The sequence below is a fragment of the Lagopus muta genome, chromosome 4, assembly GCF_023343835.1.
Source record: "Lagopus muta isolate bLagMut1 chromosome 4, bLagMut1 primary, whole genome shotgun sequence".
NCBI lineage: Eukaryota > Metazoa > Chordata > Aves > Galliformes > Phasianidae > Lagopus > Lagopus muta.
In genome coordinates this window covers 28,431,681-28,449,068 of record NC_064436.1, presented here as the reverse complement: position 1 = coordinate 28,449,068, position 17,388 = coordinate 28,431,681, and the positions used below count along the sequence as shown (strand labels likewise).

Genomic DNA, 17,388 nt, shown 5'->3' with positions numbered 1-17,388 from the left:
GGATGGCTCCTCTCATCTATGCAAATGTTTATCTTTTCTATCTACCTAGTTTAGAAACCCACATCCAAATGGATATCCAGCCTCAGACAGGAGACTGGACCAAACAATCAACCCTACAAAAGATGAATGTATTTGCATAAGCCTTGTCACACCAAAGCACACACTTGCCTTTCTGAAAGCAGAGATGCTACTGGTTTTTACTGCAAGATTTGAATTAGAACCTGCAGTAGAGTGCAGGAGAGGCACAGGCGTGTATTTCTGGAGAAACAGCAGAAGTAAAACTAAAAAATAGGTACAGGTGCTGTGTACAGAGCCTTGTACTAAAACTGTAATCATAATGATCTATAGTTGCTTCGCGTGTATTAGAATACTTCAATAGCATAAAATCTGAAAGTGATGCAAAGCCTTTTTGAGAGCAATCAAGAGATTTGATATTTTTGACAGCGCACAAGAGATCTTCTGAGCAGCACCCTGCACTTATTGAAGTCATGAAGGCAGGATTTCACATGCCTTCTGCAAACATCAACCTGTGGCTGTAAGTATGAGGAACTCGATTTGAAACAGGCAATTGTGAAGCGTGAGGGACGACACTGCTGGGTGCACTTCATGCTCCCTCTGATGCTACTTTCCCCCCTCTGCCCAATGCAATGATTTCCCCTTCTCCCTGATGCTCCTGTTAGAGTTAAATATATATATAAATATATATTTTAAATATATATTTTAAAAAAATCAAGGTAAGGTCTGCCTACCCCAGGGATAAATAGCATTGTACAATTAAGCTGTACTCCCAGATTAAATGGCTCCTTTCTACTGAGCAACAGCAGGAGGTTGCTGTCCCTAAAACTTTCATCCCACATGCATAATTTATGACACTTAGCTTTGGGTGACCCATTTATCTGCCTCAGGGAGAAGGAAGCATAGACTGAATTATCACCTACCCTCACTAGCCCTGCAGACCTTCCTTGGATCATTTATACAATTGTACCAAAATTGCCAAACCAAATAAATGCTTAGATTTCAAAATAATTTTCTCAGAAACACTAGTTGAAGGCAGGCTACTCGTCTGAACTCTTATTAAAAAAAATAATCTCAAAACTGCTGTGTAATATCTGCAAATCAGCGTCCCTTTTTCTTCTTTCTCCTGTCCTGACCTGCATGACACGTGGTGCATTAACACTTGCCAAGGTTGCCCAGGATCCCTCTGCAGTAAACAGCAGAGATTCTCACTCATTTCCACTGGGGCAAAGTCAAACACGGGGGTCTGTGTCAGTCAGCAATTCTTTGGCTATCAAAACTGAAGAAAACCCAGACAATGCATACACACAACCCTCAGAAGGAAAAATGCTATCTTGAGAGCTCTTGTACAAGAACAGAAGAATAACACACTGCTCCACAAGGACATAACAGCAGAATGCCTGAAAGGCAGGCAGGTGAGGCACAAGCATAGGCAATCAACAAATTGATGCAAAAGAGATTTCCAAATCAGCACCAATCTTCCTTTACTAAAGCTTTACAACAGAGGGCTTACATGCAAACAAAGCAGATAAATATCTTAAAAGAGAAGACTGATGTTTTCTTGCACAGCTTGTCTTCTCTCTGCCAGAGGGAGGCTAGCAGGGAAGGGACCATCAGTCCCTCCAGGGTCAAGAATTTCTCACCTCTTGGACTGCAGAAGAGAGGAGATTTTACTTTCAAAGGGTTTGCTCCTATATGATGTTTGCTGGGTAGGGCACCTACTTGCTTGCTTCAGGTCCTGAGCTACTCCTGGCTTGGTTTTCCCTCTTTGCTTCTCACAGACAGGCTGGAAAGGCAGGCCTAAGAGCACATCAACCATTCCCTCAACTCCACAACTTCCTAAGGCATCGTGCTGCCTTGAAAAGAGGCAGCTGGCAACCAGCACAGATTAATGGGAAGAAAGGCATCTGTACCAAACACATACCCACAGCAGCAGGGACGCTTCGCTCCACTCTGGCGGTTTCAAGACAAGGACAGTTAGCTTCAGCTTATCATCTGTTTCTGTTGCTTAAGGGCAAAAATATGCTACACTGCATGACAAAGCCAAGGGGGAGACTTTGATAGCTACATTATGCCTAAGCTTGGAAACGAGAAAACACGAAGAACCCTTACTTAAGAGGAAGAGTTAAACATTTCACAAGTGTTCCTTTTTTCTGCTTTATCCATGTTAAAAACTCTCTCTCCATAAATACCAATAACACAGAAAAAAAGAGAAAGCTACAGGACCCCAGCAACAGGCTTGCTTCCAAGTCCATTTCAATTTTTTATACCTGTAAGCAATGTTTGTTAGAGAATAAATTACTGGTACTAAGAGAACAGTAGCATTGCTCTTCTCTGCATAGACATCAGGCCCACTCAACTTGCTTCCTCAGCAGGGTTTGAAGAAGGCTTTGAGGAAACCAAAAAACCCAAAGTGCCAGTTAAATTTTTGATGCAGGTAAATAATGGAATATGGAGGAAAGTACCTAGGGGTGCCAGAGGCAATGCTCAGGCCTGCTCCTCTCACTCCAACAAAAGGGAGTGCATCCCAGAGGCTGGAAAAGGCTGGAAACTTTCTGAATCGTGCAGACAGCATCTTCTAAAGGCTGACCACTCAGTTCCTGAGGCAGGGAACCTGACTGCAGGAAAAAACAGTCAGCCACACAAGGAATGAGCACACCCAGCAGCACGCAGGCTGGCACACAGGACTGGCAGGACCCAGCAAGATGGTGACAAACAAGTACGGGGAGGCACCAGGCACCCAGCAACACTGGAGGCCTACTGCAGGGAAAGGGAATTCCTTCGTGGCTCCAGTTTTTCCTCAGTGGGCACTCCAGGAAGGACACTGGCTATTTCTCCCACTGTCAGATACCTTTTCCTTTCACTTCCAATCCCGTACATGTGTTGCTTCCTTCTGCTCCATGCACACAGTTCCAAGAGCTTCTTGAGGGGACCCAAATTGCCTCAAAGCAGAAGACATCAGCATCACTGATTCCTTTCCCGTCATTAACAGCACCTCTTTTCATTTCGGGCCCCACTGAATGGAAATGATTCTGAAAAGCTGGAGATGAATTTCCAGAGAGAAAAAACTATCAGAAATGTGAAGTGAGAGCCACCGCGCTGCATATCTGGGGTATTTCCAGAGGGCAATACCTGGAGAAGATGAGGCTCTTCAGAAATAAGCAGCTTTCTAAGGGTCCAAGCCCCTAGCTCTGTTCAGTGCAGGTTCCTTCTCACTAGGTAGCCTGAGAGAAGACAGAAGTATTTGAGCTGTACAGCCTGAGAACTGGGAGCTGTGTGTTGCCTTGGGGAATCAGACTCCATTCCTGCTGCTCACAGAGCACTCACTGATGAAGGAAGTTCACAGCATGCATGCTTTTCATAAGTGGCCAATAATTATATATTCCTCTTTCACAGACTTCAGGATCCAGAATCCCCGTTTCAAAACTCTTGTGCACGTAAAACTACAACTGAAGTCTAGACCGTCCATGGTTTGAATATACTGAGCATGAAATGCTTGCTACACGGATGCATGAAGCTCAGAGCTAGCAATATATGCATACAAGGCTCCCATCCCCAGGGGGAGACAGATTAAGAAATGGAGCTACCAATGAAAGGAAAAGCACTCAGTCTTTTTGGGCACACCCTTCCACATAGACAACTGCTTGCTGGAAAAAAAAATAAAATAGTTTGGGATAAGACGCTTTAAAGACAAATATTCTTAGGATTCCTAGGGGCTTCTGCAAGCATCCAAAATAGAGAGGCAAGCAAGTTCGTTGGGTAGGTAGAGAAAACAGTCATGCTTTCAGAAAACATTTGCCCTTGACTACCAAACTGGTTAACCTCCCAGAGGAAGAATGGTTTCAAGGAGGAGAGCCCCCAGCACTCTTTCTCTTTTGTTTCCAGCCTCAAATTTCCCCCACAGTTAGCTAACAGCCCCTAGTAGCCTGACCTCCAGCCCAGTAGCTCAGTGGCCATTCCCACTTTTCAGAGAAAAGACAGGATTGTTTTTAAGAAAAACACAGCGCTCAAATGCTACAGCAGATACTTCAACCCTTAATTTCTGTGGAGACAAAACAGCGCTCTATACTAGACATAAAGGAACAAACTGTGTAAAACATGTCCTTCCCCTCTTAAAATATAATAGATGAACATCAACATTTTGATTTTGCCAGTCTCACAGCCATACTTCAAGTTATTTCTAGGCTGGGACAGTCTTTGCTTCAACAAAAATTCTAAGGAATGACTTTCTGTCCTCCGTACTGCAGACAGGTGTTTGCTATAGCTGGGATCCTCTTCAATCCTTTACTTGCCAATTAGAGACAGAGGGTTGCATTTAACTTTGTGTGGAAATGTTTAAAAAAGTTAAGAGCATGGTAACTGATGCATGACCTGCACAATGTGTATCTTCCAAGCAATACCTAGCCTAAAAGACAAAAGAAGGTACAGTGCTTTACTGTGGGTGTGGTCAAATACTGGAACAGGCTTCCTTGGGAGGTTGGTGATGCATCACGCTCATCTGTGTTCAACAGGCACTTAGCAACAGCCCTCAGTAACATGCTTTGTCTTTTGGTTAGTCATGAACAAGTCAGACAGTTGGACTTGATTTCTGAAGGTCCCTTCCAAACTGAACAATTCTATTTCTTAGAATCACAATTCTATTAATAATAGAATCACAATTCTATTACTTAGGGGATACATATATGCATACATACACACATCCATACAGCAGAGCATTTGGCATGCAGTGTGCCTAGGACTACAGTACACTTAAATATAAATATTACTGACTTGACAGGTAACATTCTAAACAACGAAACTAAGAGATGTTCTAAACATCCCTCTGACAAATTTGCTACTTGACCCAAAGTTTTTCATAACCTTAACAAAATGGCCTTGTTTGAAGCTTTTGTTCACTTACATGAAAGGAAAAAAAAAAAGGAAAAATCAAAAACAAAACCACAAACATCAAATCTTTACATTTCCCCTCTGTAATTAAAAGTTCACAATGTAAAAACAGATACACTTCAAACCCTCCAAGTCTGTTTGTAGCTGATATTTATAAAAACAGCTGGCACAAAGAGAAAAAAATTAAGCAATCAGGTCATTTTTAGGATAAAGGGTATCTCTTTGACAACACACAGATCCTCCTTCTACCAATAATTTCATCTGCCTTTAGAAGCTGCACACTAAAGCAAAACACAGCATTTCATCAATATTCACGCCAAATTTTGCTTGTTTGCTTTTATGGCAAATTATTTTCAAGGGCTGCAATAAAGGCTGCAATAGACTGTCTGAAGGTTAACACTGGATTCCTTTGCCACCTTGATGCATTTAAGGCCAGAACGAAATGAAGTTTTTTCATTCTCCTTTCCTCATCCCCCCTCTTTGGTACAACTCTACCCTGACAACCTGACAGCATGTCGCATTGCCTAAGGCAAGGATATTCTGTAGCATGTTAGGAGAAACAATCTGCACAGTAACATCCTACAACTACGCAGCCACCTCCTAAGGTCCATTTTCTTATTCACATCTTACTAAAAGGAACTGAGATTTCAAGAGTCCCCCTCATGAGTGTAGCAGAAAATCCCAGACAGCTTTCCACCAAGGGCTCCCTACAGCCTTCCCTACAGGATTTCAAAAAGGCTTGGAAGAGGCCCAGCTACCTCATCTCCTTGGCCAAGGAAACACAATGGAAATGTGCAGCATCTTACCGTGGCTTGATAAAAGAACCGTTTTTGATGCAGCTGGTGGGGGTGCATGGCCATGAGACTGACTTTGGATGGCACAAAGCATTCAAAGCAGTGACAGCATCTCTAAACACCAGCAAGCAGCATGTTACACAACACTTGACAGAAAAGTTGATCTTCACGCTCCAGGAATAACAAGCCAGCCATGATGAACAGTGGCACCAAGACTCCTGGCTTTGCAGCCTGGAACTCTAATTAGCAACTCTGCACGTCTCAGTACATGGGTGGAAAAAATGAATGGACACACACACAGGAAGTTTTAGGAAACTTTGGCACTGACAAGGGAACAACATAGAGGACTTCGGGGGAGGGTTACTGACTTTTTAATTTAGTTATTTTTACACTTAAAAGTTTCCTCTGCATAAATTAGAAATATTCTACTAATCGGACAGTGGCAAAAAAAATCCTCAATCCCCTGAAGAGCTATTGTGCTAAATTTGTAGGCTAAATCCAGGCATTAAAATTGAAAATAGAAGGACATTGGTGCACAGTCCTGTTCAGCATCACAGCTGTTTCTCCTGCACTTACAAACCATCTCTGCTTCTGTCCCTCAAAGGCTATAATTGTACCCTGCAGTCAGAAAAGGAACTGACATTCAGGATCAGAAAAGTTAAGCCTTCAAAATTCTGACATACAAATATGAGAGTACGATTCAAAACATAAAAGGACCTGAATAGCCATACACCTTTCTGTATATTTATAATCCTTCTAAGCAAGAGGTGGGGGGAAAGAAAAAAAAGAAACAGTGGAACAATTGTACAAATTCATGTTACTTTTTCATTTCTGGAATTATCTGAAGCAGTATTAACAAAGACTTTAAATCTCATCGAGTACTTGATCTAGCAGCTGACAATCCTGCCCATGGCAGGTGGGTTGGAACTTGATGATCCTTGAGGTCTCTCCCAGTCCAAGCCACTCTATGATTCTTTGATAAATTCAGAAGAATAGGTGAAGGTGGAATACTTACTTAAAAATGAAACATGTATGGCTAAAGCACAATTATGAATAGAACCCATAAAAACCTTAACTAAGCAAATTCAAAGGCATTTACAGTTATGTTTATCCTTCACAGGCATTCAAAAAGCATTTTCTAACTATTTCAAATAAGTTAAAAAAAAATCAGTTGTGATGCAAAACAGATTGTCGGGAAGAAGACAGATTTGCTTGATGTTAGAGAACATCATGCGTTTACAGCCCTGCCCTCCACCCCCAACAAACACACAGTTGAGCTATGAACAGGTGGACAAGGAGAAGCTGCCAGTTGAAATCACACACAGAACATGCAGAAGGCACCTTTTTTTTTTTTTTCCTTTTTTTTTCCCCCTCCTTTTTACCCTATGTTAATTTGGGAAATAAAACTTCATCTTTTAGACTCTAGAATTAAATAAACTGATCCAAGTTCCTCATTACTAGAAAAGCTGTTACCCAAGAAAACCATGGAAGACCACAGTCAAAGTTTATCACTGACTCTTGGAAGGTGACCACAATCTTCACCTTGTCCCTGACACCTCAAGATGATATCCAGCCATGCTGTGCTCCTAAACTTTCCACTTATGGAGGGAAGAGTTGGAGAAGTCATCAAAATGTCAATGGGGTAGCATGCTGGCTCTCCATGCCTTTTGGCGACCAAGAGCATATATATTTTTCTTACCGCTGGTTTACAATAAATCAAATGTATATTTCAACTATTTTATCAGATGATGAAGATCTGTTTAATTAATCTATGATAGCTTTTAAAACTATACATTCATGTGATTATGAGCTCTGCTGGACACAACAATTAGCATGTATACAAAATTGATCTGAGAACCAGATCAATTTACCTTAAAAATAATTTAAAAGCCTATGTAGTGTATTAGACCCAGAAAGCCTATTAACAGATTTTCAAACATGCATTGGAAGTTTTGTTCTAGATGTTCAAGCCAGGATGCATCTAAATTTGGGAAAGCTTCAGCAATGATTCCTATTATAACAGGAATAACACCTTAAACTTCTCAAGGTGTCAGGTTCATCTCTTCTCAAGTTTTTAGCTACACCACTGAATTTTTAAATACAGATTCCATAAATAATGAGTTTACAGATTGGGTTCATTCCTCAATCAAGGTCTCCACAACTGGTAATGAAATAAAAATGTAAAATACACATCAGTTACATAAGCTTTGTATCAGTTGTCAATTGTTACATGAACTAAGGTTGCGGGAGGCCATTTCCACGTTAACATGGTAGCTTGATAGGCAGAAGAAAGGTCAAGATGGCAATGATGATAAAGTGGGAGAAAAACAGAGTGCAAAATATCATTCATTATTTTACTACTGTAGTACCCAAAAAGTCCCAGTGAAGTCTTAAGCTCCTGCCCGCTACTACACACACATATAGTAAAACCCCTTCTCCCCTGAACAATATATATTCAATACGTCTGAGGACAAAAAGATTATGAAAGAGGCAGCAGTGTTATCCCTGCGGTGTTGGTGGCCAACCAGGGCAGGAGGAGGTGACAGGCCTTGTGCAAGGTCACATGAAAAATCAATGGCAACGCCAGGAAGCAAGCACAGGTCGCCTGAATTGCTGTTTGGAGCCTACCACAAGGCCAACCCCTTCTCTGAAGCCCAGGCCACCGCTGCTAATTGCTGTGGTAAGGTACTTCGTGCATCCCTCCAGAACACTGCTCTCTGCAATCGCAAGTTGGTTATTTGGCAAGAAAAAGGAAAGAGGCCCTGCAAAAAATTAGTGTTGTAGAGCTGTTCTGTGTGTCTCTCAGGATTTCAGGACCTAAGTGATACATGAGGTAATCAAATGCCCCAGATACTGAGTGTACAGAACATATGTCCCTTAAGGGATGCAAAACCTTCTGATAACCTCCCTTGTCAACACACTTTGAAAAGTCCAAGCAGCACTCAAGACTTCTTAATTTTTAGCAACATTGCATAAAAGCAGGAAGGGCTTTTTGCAGAGAAAATTTGGCACAATTAAACCCAGCAATCCACAACATAAGGAGAAAGAAACCCAATATCACAGTGCTCTCTGAAGAAGTCATCTTAGCTCAGCAACATGGCTCACTATAAAGAGAAAAAGAATTCAACCCGGCAGAATTCCCCCAGCTCTTAAATGTATGACCCATCTATGTTCTCTATTCCCATCAACTTCACAACTCTGTTCCCCTCTAAAATAACAGAAGACAGCAAGCCCTTATCATGTATGGATTTGAAAATCAACACAAACTCAGTTAAAGTCTTACCTGCTGCAAGCATGTTTTGTTCTAAATGGTAAGATATAAGCAACACTTCAGTAGAAGTTCTCTGCAATAACTAGATTAATTTGCTGTTTTATTTACTTTGGTAAAAGAATTTTTCAGACCTAAATCTCTCATCTCTTTGGATCATCATAGCAAAGAGAATAAATACCATCATTTTGCTTTTCCATCAATCAAAGCTCTTTATCGGAGGCTAAGAGTTCATCCATTAATGGGAAAAGGATTCATAATCTATCAAGAATATATGCCAACATCTAATCATTAGTTTCTCCATAAGCCTATACATTATTTACTTTTGACATAACAGATTAGACAGCTTTTTTTTCTTTTTTTTTTAAATCAGACTATTGAAATCTCTTCTATATTCACACTGCTCTTGAACATAAGAAACTGGGAAGAGAGGAGAATAGTGTTTAATACAAGAAAACCAAAGGACCTACAGCAACTCCTCAACTGAGATACATCAACACAGCTACTAACCCTTTTTCAGTGGCACTGAGCTAATTTACATCAGCTGAACACTGAGCCCATCATCAACAGATTTGGAAAAGAGCAAGATGATGCAAAAACTCATTTGGCTTCGAAAGAATAACATCAAGAGAGTATTAGGAGGGTTTCTTACTGAGGGTTTGATCTTTATAGCCCTTTTAATGAGTACCTAACTTCTCCACAGAGTGCATGGATCAAGTCTTCATGGATAACTGGCTGACTTGCAGATGACAGAGGGTCGTCACTGGCAGTGTAGAGTCCGGTTGGAGACCTGTAACTAGCGGTGTTCCTCAGGGGTCGGTGCTGGGTCCGGTCTTGTTCAACATCCTCATCAGTGACCTTGAGGGGATAGTGGCCACCCTCAGCAAGTTTGCTGATGATACGAAGTTGGGAGGATTGGCTGACACGCCTGAAGGCTGTGCTGCCATTCAGCGAGACCTGGACAGGCTGGAGAGCTGGGCAGTGAGAAACCAAATGAGGGTTAACAAAAGCAAGTGTAGAGTCTTGCATCTGGGGAGGAATAATTGCATGCACCAGTACAGGTTGGTGGATGACTTGCTGGAGAGGAGCTCTGCAGAGAGGGACCTGGGTGTCCTGGTGGACGACAGGTTGGCCATGAGCCAGCAGTGTGCCCTCATGACCAAAAACGCCAATGGCTTACTGGGGTGTGTTAAAAAGAGCGTGGCCAGCAGGTCGAGGCAGGTGATCCTCCCCCTCTACTCTGCCCTGGTAAGGCCTCATCTGGAGTACTGCATCCAGTTCTGGGCTCTCCAGTACAAAGAAGACAGGGATCTCCTGGAAAGAGTCCAGCGGAGGGCCACGAAGATGGTGAAGGGCCTGGAGCATCTCTCCTATGAAGAAAGGCTGAGTGAACTGGGTCTGTTCAGCCTTAAGAAAAGAAGACTGAGAGGAGACCTGATCCAGGTCTATAAATATCTAAGGTGTGGGGGGCAGAGTGGCAAGGCCAGCCTTTTTTCAGCAGAGTGTGGAAACAGGACAAGGGGAAATGGCCAGAAACTGAAGTGTAGGGAGTTCCACACAGATGTGCACAGGAACTTCTTTATGGTGAGGGTGACGGAGCACTGGAACAGGCTGCCCAGGGAGGTTGTGGAGTCTCCTTCTCTGGAGATGTTCAAGACCCATCTGGACACCTACTTGTGCAACCTGGTGTAGGGAACCTGCTTTGGCAGGGAGGTTGGACTCGACCTCTGGAGGTCCCTTCCAACCCCTGTGATTCTGTGACATTAGGGCTTTTTCAAAGCATAATTCCCAGGACAGAATAAAGGGCTTCACAGCTAGGTGATTTCAACATGCATCCCCAAAGACTAGGCTGTGTGGAGGGTTCTTCATACAGGAAGGGGTTAAAGACATGATGCGCTCTTCTCCCTTCATTCAGCTTACCAATCCACAAACAGAACACCCATCTTGCAGAGTTTTAGCCCAGAAAGGAGTTGAAACTTGGGCCTTTGAAGTCCGATCTAAGCAGACAAGCTGTACAGATCATACTTGAAACTCATAAAATACTGAGTTTTATTATATGAGTATCTGGTCTTGAATTGGGGATGTATGGACATGTACAATATGTAAGTGGCAACTGCACTAGAAATGTTTGAATTCTACTATAGAACCTTCACATCCTACAGCCCATGCCCTTGCATGGACTGGAAGACTCTTCTGGGTGCTCAGAGGTGCATGGTTCATTACACTGCCCTGTGCTGGCTGTGTAGCCACTGACACAGAGCAGAACTGCTTGTTTTTGTACTTCTGGAAAAGAGAAGATAATCCAGACTCGAGTAAAAAGATAACTTACATATTTAAACAGCTACACATATTTCCAGCCTATTTCAGGAGCACAGGGAAGATAATAAGGAGCTCCACTTTCCAGGCTTACCATGCTAAGAGGATAAAAAGAGAACTCTTTTTAATGCTTGTGCCTAGATAGTAGAGCATTACGGCTTGGATTCACAAAGGGATTTAGGACTCTAAGTCCCAATGAAATCAGGAAATGAATGGGACTTAGGCTCCTAAGGGCCTTTGTGAGTCCTGGTCTAAGTGCCTTCTCCTTTTGAAGCCAATGGGAACAATGCCACAGCATTAAGCAAGGGCAGAGCCTGCCCACAAAGCTTTAACTCTATTAAAAGACAGGAGGTTATCTTGTGACAAACAGGCACAACACACTTGGTGAAGAGTCTCCAGCTTTAAAGCTCCCACTACACTACATCAAACTGAGCTGAAGCATAGTCCATACCTGTCAATGGAACATTTTGTGGTGAATTAAGATCTCAGTCCAGTTCTTGGAGTCAGGCAAAGGAGTTGCCACCAGGAAGAGAAACAGGGCCATTAACAAGCCATGTATTATTACTGTATAATGCTGTCACAGTAGGCAAAGCACAAAGTATAGTTTCACCTGCGAGCCTTACTTTGTTTTGACCACAGAAGAGCTTGACATCCCATGGCCCACACTAACTTTTAAGATGTTCTGTGAGGTAAATACAGTTTTGATACTTGCACTTTTTTCTATTATTTTTATATATATTTATATATATTTGTATATATAAATATATATATAAATAACATATATATATATATATTTAATATATTCTATTATTATTTCTATTTTAAATACATATTAATAAAGATTGGTGGTTTGCAGTCCTGTAAGAAAATGACTGGGTTTTTTGGAGTATTATCAGCGGAGCTGAAATTTCCACATTGTTTAAGTGAGAAGAAAAAAAAATGCCAGGCTTTCTGTAATCCTGTACAAAGGTTGGAAGAAAAAAACCATCTAACAAAGGATCAAGTACTTAAATATTAACCACTATTAAATCCTTCATTATGCTTGCATTAAACATGGGGATAGATCCCGTTTCCTTATAAAGACCCCAAAAGCTTCTTCATGATGCAAGACTAGTGCATCCATATATTGAATGAAAGCCACATTTCATGGCAAACACTGCTCTAACCAGGCACTTAAAGGATTCATTTTGCCTGTCCCAAGGCAATGCTGATGGGCTCACACAACACATATATATATATATACACACACACACATCCATGTAGCCTCGATTTTTAGAACAAGTAGTCAATTAAGTTTTGTGTTTAACAAGTTCCAACATGATCTACATAGCTTGTGACCTCAGATCAGTCTCCAAAGGTCCAAATATGCAAGGCTGATACACAGAATGTGAAGCACTCTGTTGTCTGCAGCACTGTCCTGTTCTGTCTTGACCCACACACAGGCAAGAGGACCACAAAGATGGTTCTTATGTCATAGCATTTTTGACAAATTGTCTTTCCTTAAAATTGGCCCTAAAATCTTCCAGTGCATGCTGCAGACAATTTGACACAGAGTCAGAAAAGATTCATGTATCACTGCAGCAAAGCTATTCAAACTCTCTGTGAATGCAGCTGAAGCTGCATCTGTTTCTCCTCTACCTAGTCAGGAGCAGTAAAGAAAAGGAAAAGAAAAAAAAAGAAAAAAAAAGAAAAAAAAGAAAAAGGAATCAATGAACACCAGCACTTCATCTCTGCTCAATTTAGCCCTTTCTGGCAGCATGGATAATTCCTGATGGCAATTGTCCAAAGTGTCCAAATTCAGACAGTCTGATAGCCCTTTCAGTCAGGTCAGTCCTAGTAAAGACAATAATCAGGCCTCCCACGATGAATTTCATTCACAGAGCGGTGCTGATTACGGAGTGGGTCGAATCATTGCACAGTATTGACCAGAGATCAATTTTTACCTTGAGCTATTGTGGAGAACATACAGCACACAGCTCAACTAAAGCAAGGAGTAGGAATTCAATAAGTCTACCCGACCATGTCAAATAAAAGCTTGCACAGATAGATGCCACAATTTTTATCCCCTGAAGCCTGTGTTTTTAAAGGTACATGCTATGATGAAACACAGCCCCTGAGAACCATATTTCGTCATTAAGTTCTGCTACATCATTAAAACTAACATTTGATTCCTCCACCCCAAATTTCCTTCAGGTGATGCATTTTGCATTAGAGACAACTTGCCTGAACAGTTGTTCCTTTGATCCCATCTATCCCAAATTAAAATTCTCCTAACAAGGTAACAGCTGCTGCCCTGCTGCAGATGAGTTGTTTCCTAGCACGTCCCCCAGAGCTGAGCCCCAGCACCCAAAGACAACAAACATGGAAAGTGCTGCTTGATGGCAGCAAGATGAAGACAGTAAATATCATGAAATTGTTGCCATCAGACCCACACACCAACCCAAAACACAACCTTCACAACTGAAAGCCTACAGTGATGTGTGCAAAGGTGACTTTGCATGGGGCCATTTTTCAAGAATAGAATAGTAAAGGTCCTAATTTCCTAGAGAAAAGAGGCCTTGATGGTCTTTTAACAAGGACTTTTTAAAGCATCAATTATTTACAGAAACTGTTTTACAGTTTCCACAGAGTTTGAAGAATTTTAATGCAACATATCTTTCAAAAACAAACTTGAAAATAGCAAGTATAAATATCAAATACAGTAACATGAAATGCAAATACAGCAACACCACAACTGCTTGCAGTGTCACTGCCTAACAGGATGTAGCATAGCAAGGAAGCACAGATCTCCAGACACCTGCCTCCCCACCAGAAGATCCAGTCTATATACACAAACCAAGAGAAATTCAGCTGTGGCAAGTGCAATTCTGATACTTCACAAATCAACAGCTGTACTGACTTTACCTCCCACATCTACATACAGAAAGCAAGAGCTTAATGCACATGGTAACATTTCAGCGTCTTGCATAAGATCCTGCTGTTTCTCTTTATTCTCCAATTTTCTGTTTGCTTCTAGAATTCTTTAAACTTATAGAGCTATTTAAGTCCTTTTATACATATAATTTTTTCCAACTGGAACCATTCTTTCCAATCTTCCTTTACCTTTAGTAAGTTAAATGCCAAATCAAACATTATTTGGTCATCAATGATCTATGAGTAAAGAAATAAAACTTCACAGTTTCGCCTATTTTTCAACTGGCCACAAAAATACAGTAAGAAAAGGACCAAAGTAAAATCACCACAACAGAAAGCTAAATCTGTACTCAACATTTGAAGCAAGACAGTGAATTCAGCCCTCAGAGACTCAGCTCAGATTCCTCATCTACATAACTCCCCAGATAATGATGCAACATTAATGAATGATGCAACGCTAACAGAGTGAAGTATTATAGGGCTTCTGAGTAGCAAACAAGGGATTGGTATCCTGCAGTGATAGAAAATTACTGCTGGATGATACAGCCTGCAAACTGAAGTTGTATTGCATTTCTTTTTCTTCTCCTTTAAAGCATACTGCTATACAGTAGACTATAATATGTACACACTAAGATCAGAGGTCTCTTTCTTATTATTACACTACTGTATTGGTAAAGCGTATCAAATGAATTAAGGAACTTCACAGTGGCTTAGAAGTAGAAATAATTCCAATTTAATAAAAATATATAGAAAAAGACATGTCCTGGAGCTTTGTAAATCACTGAATTCCTATTAATACAAACATGTTAAATGAGAATTTTTCTTGCTAGGTTTACAAGATGCTTTCCCTCTTCCTGAGAGAAGCAGGGATAAAATGTTCATTCTTCTCTAGTGTTAACCAAGTACAACAGACTTCTACAAAGATCTTTCCGTGCCTTAGTTTCCAGCTCTTCCATCTACAGTGCTTTATACTAAATAACAGCACTCCTGAATGGCCTAATATTCCCCTAATACTGTAATGAATCACACATCTTATGTTTTTTAAATTTCTCTCCACGGTAACACGTGTCAGACTCTCACAGTAAATAAAAAACAGCCATTCAATTGCTTGATTCAAAAGTAACTACTGCTTTCAGTGTGCAAAGCAATTTGCTGTTAGAAAAATGTTTTTGGATTTTTTGGAGGCCAAATGGAGCATATTTGCCCTCTAAAAACGAGCCCTTAAAAAAAAAAAAAAATGCCCAGCTTGAGCTTCTAACAAGTGTGACACCCAAGATCTCTACCATTTGAAACTTATAGCTCTGTCTGCTCACTTTAATCCGCTGCCTCTTATCTTTTGAAAAAGTTTATTCTAAGCTGACCATTTCAGCTACTCAGCAATAAAATTAGAAAATACCAATTTCCATTTCTGTAACATGAAAGCCTCTCTAATTGAACAAATCCAATCAGCAATCCTACAGACTGGACACAGCTTGTATTAAATTGAGAAGGGGTAAGATAAGAGGAACCGTTCAACACGACCCGTGGTTCCACACAGAAAATTTGGTGCCAGTCAAAATGTCCGCACTCAGGGACAGGCAGAGCCTTGCCTTTCTGCTGAAAAAAAGCTGAGAGCTCCAGAAGCACAACCCCAGCAGATCCTCCACGCTGATTTTACCACTGCAGCTTCATTGCACCACAATTTACGGGCAGCTCGAAAAAGCTCAGACAACTACAGTTAAGATACTGAAATAATTTGGTCCATCACCATGAAGCACCGAGTGCCTGGGAAAGCTGGTCTGCATTACCTCTGCACCTAGCAATGGATTTCAGCGCCCCAGGCTGCCAGCAATCGAGGTCTGTCAATACTTCCCTGCAAACACTCTCCCGTCCTGCAGCACACAGGCTCATTTTAAAGAACTTGTTTTGATTACTACCATGTGTCCTCACTTACAATATTTTATTTTATGCTGAAATTCAGATGCTGTTATGATTTCAAGTTTTAAAGCACCATAGCAGTGGATTTGAGTGGATAAACAGACTAAGCGTAGTTAAGAGTCTCACCGGGAAGTCTTATAAAGACTGATCTATGAATATGCAAACACTTTGCATGTCACTCAGTTCTGATAAACTCCAGTTGCACGAGCCCACAAGAAAAAGCCAGTAAGATGAAGGAAATGTGATACTAAACAAAGTCACAAACTACAAGAAGAGCAGCTTACAACAAAACAGTGGCACGGAGGGACTTCACTCTTTGCAGGTTTCCTTTCCGACATTGCTGATCGGGTTCTGCTGCTTTTCCAAAGACCTCAGATATTGCTCCTTTGTGACTGGCTTTATCCTTATGCAAGCACAGTGTTAACATGAGCATATAACATCTGCATGAAACTATCCAATGCAGTTCTGCTGTTTCCATAGCAAATTGTCTAAGGAAAAGAAGTGTGAGTTTTTTCTCTGGCATTCAAAGTTACAGAAGTAAAACTCCTCCTATAACAGGAAGAAAAAGCTCACTACTTGCCTATAGAAAGCTTATTACACATAAAAATACACCTTCTCTAGTAACACTAGAAAAGTGTCAGTAGTAACGCACGGGGTTTGCAAAATTATCTCGCTCCAGCTTAATGCCACCTTTGCTGGAATCAGCAGTAGGAGTGCCATCATTAGCTCCAAGGTGCAATTTTGGCGGCTGCCTTTATTAGGAGCGCAGGTCAAGAGAGAGCAGCCACCCCCCTTAGAGCAATCAATCATTGCACATTGGGACGCAAAGCAATTTTAGTTATTGAGAGGCATTGCGTGCATCCCCTGTGCTATTGTGCACAGTTAGGACTGCATCCTGACCCAGCCACCCACTCTATTTCGGCTCCAAGTGAAAATATACCTCTTTTATCGCTGTCCTTGCAGTAATATTATTCAAGGTACTGCGGATGATGGTCACCTAGGAGCTGATGAAGCTCTGATGTTAACAGCTGACTGAGCCCTCCACTTGTTCCACTTTGGGGACAGGAGAAAAATCACGCCTACGCTATCAGACTGCTTGGCAGGAGCTGAGACAAGACATACACAGAAAAGCACTGCAGCTCTTTAAACACCAGAAAGCCCTCAGCCCTATGCAGCCACTGGGAGAACGAATAAGCCAGTGTCCCGGCAGGGCAAGGGACAGGGCTAATTGCAGTTCTAAGAACACAAGGCCCTAGCCGTTACATCCGTCCCTGGAAG

The 17,388-nt window shown here is 41.5% G+C and overlaps 1 protein-coding gene across 26 annotated transcripts in view; it reads right to left on the bottom strand.

Annotated features, from left to right (window-relative positions):
- ADGRL3 (adhesion G protein-coupled receptor L3) overlaps positions 1 to 17,388 on the bottom strand; it is a 492,302-nt gene that overhangs the window by 414,749 nt on the left and 60,165 nt on the right. Inside the window, exons 2-4 of one of the 26 annotated variants that reach the window (XM_048942765.1) lie at positions 3,148 to 3,239; positions 2,867 to 3,055; positions 2,481 to 2,633 (exon numbers count right to left, since the gene is read on the bottom strand). The exons of the other annotated variants lie outside the window; for them this stretch is intronic. The gene's annotated coding sequence lies outside the window, so the exon portion shown is untranslated. The remainder of the gene's footprint in view (positions 1 to 2,480; positions 2,634 to 2,866; positions 3,056 to 3,147; positions 3,240 to 17,388) is intronic. 26 annotated transcript variants of the gene reach the window in all.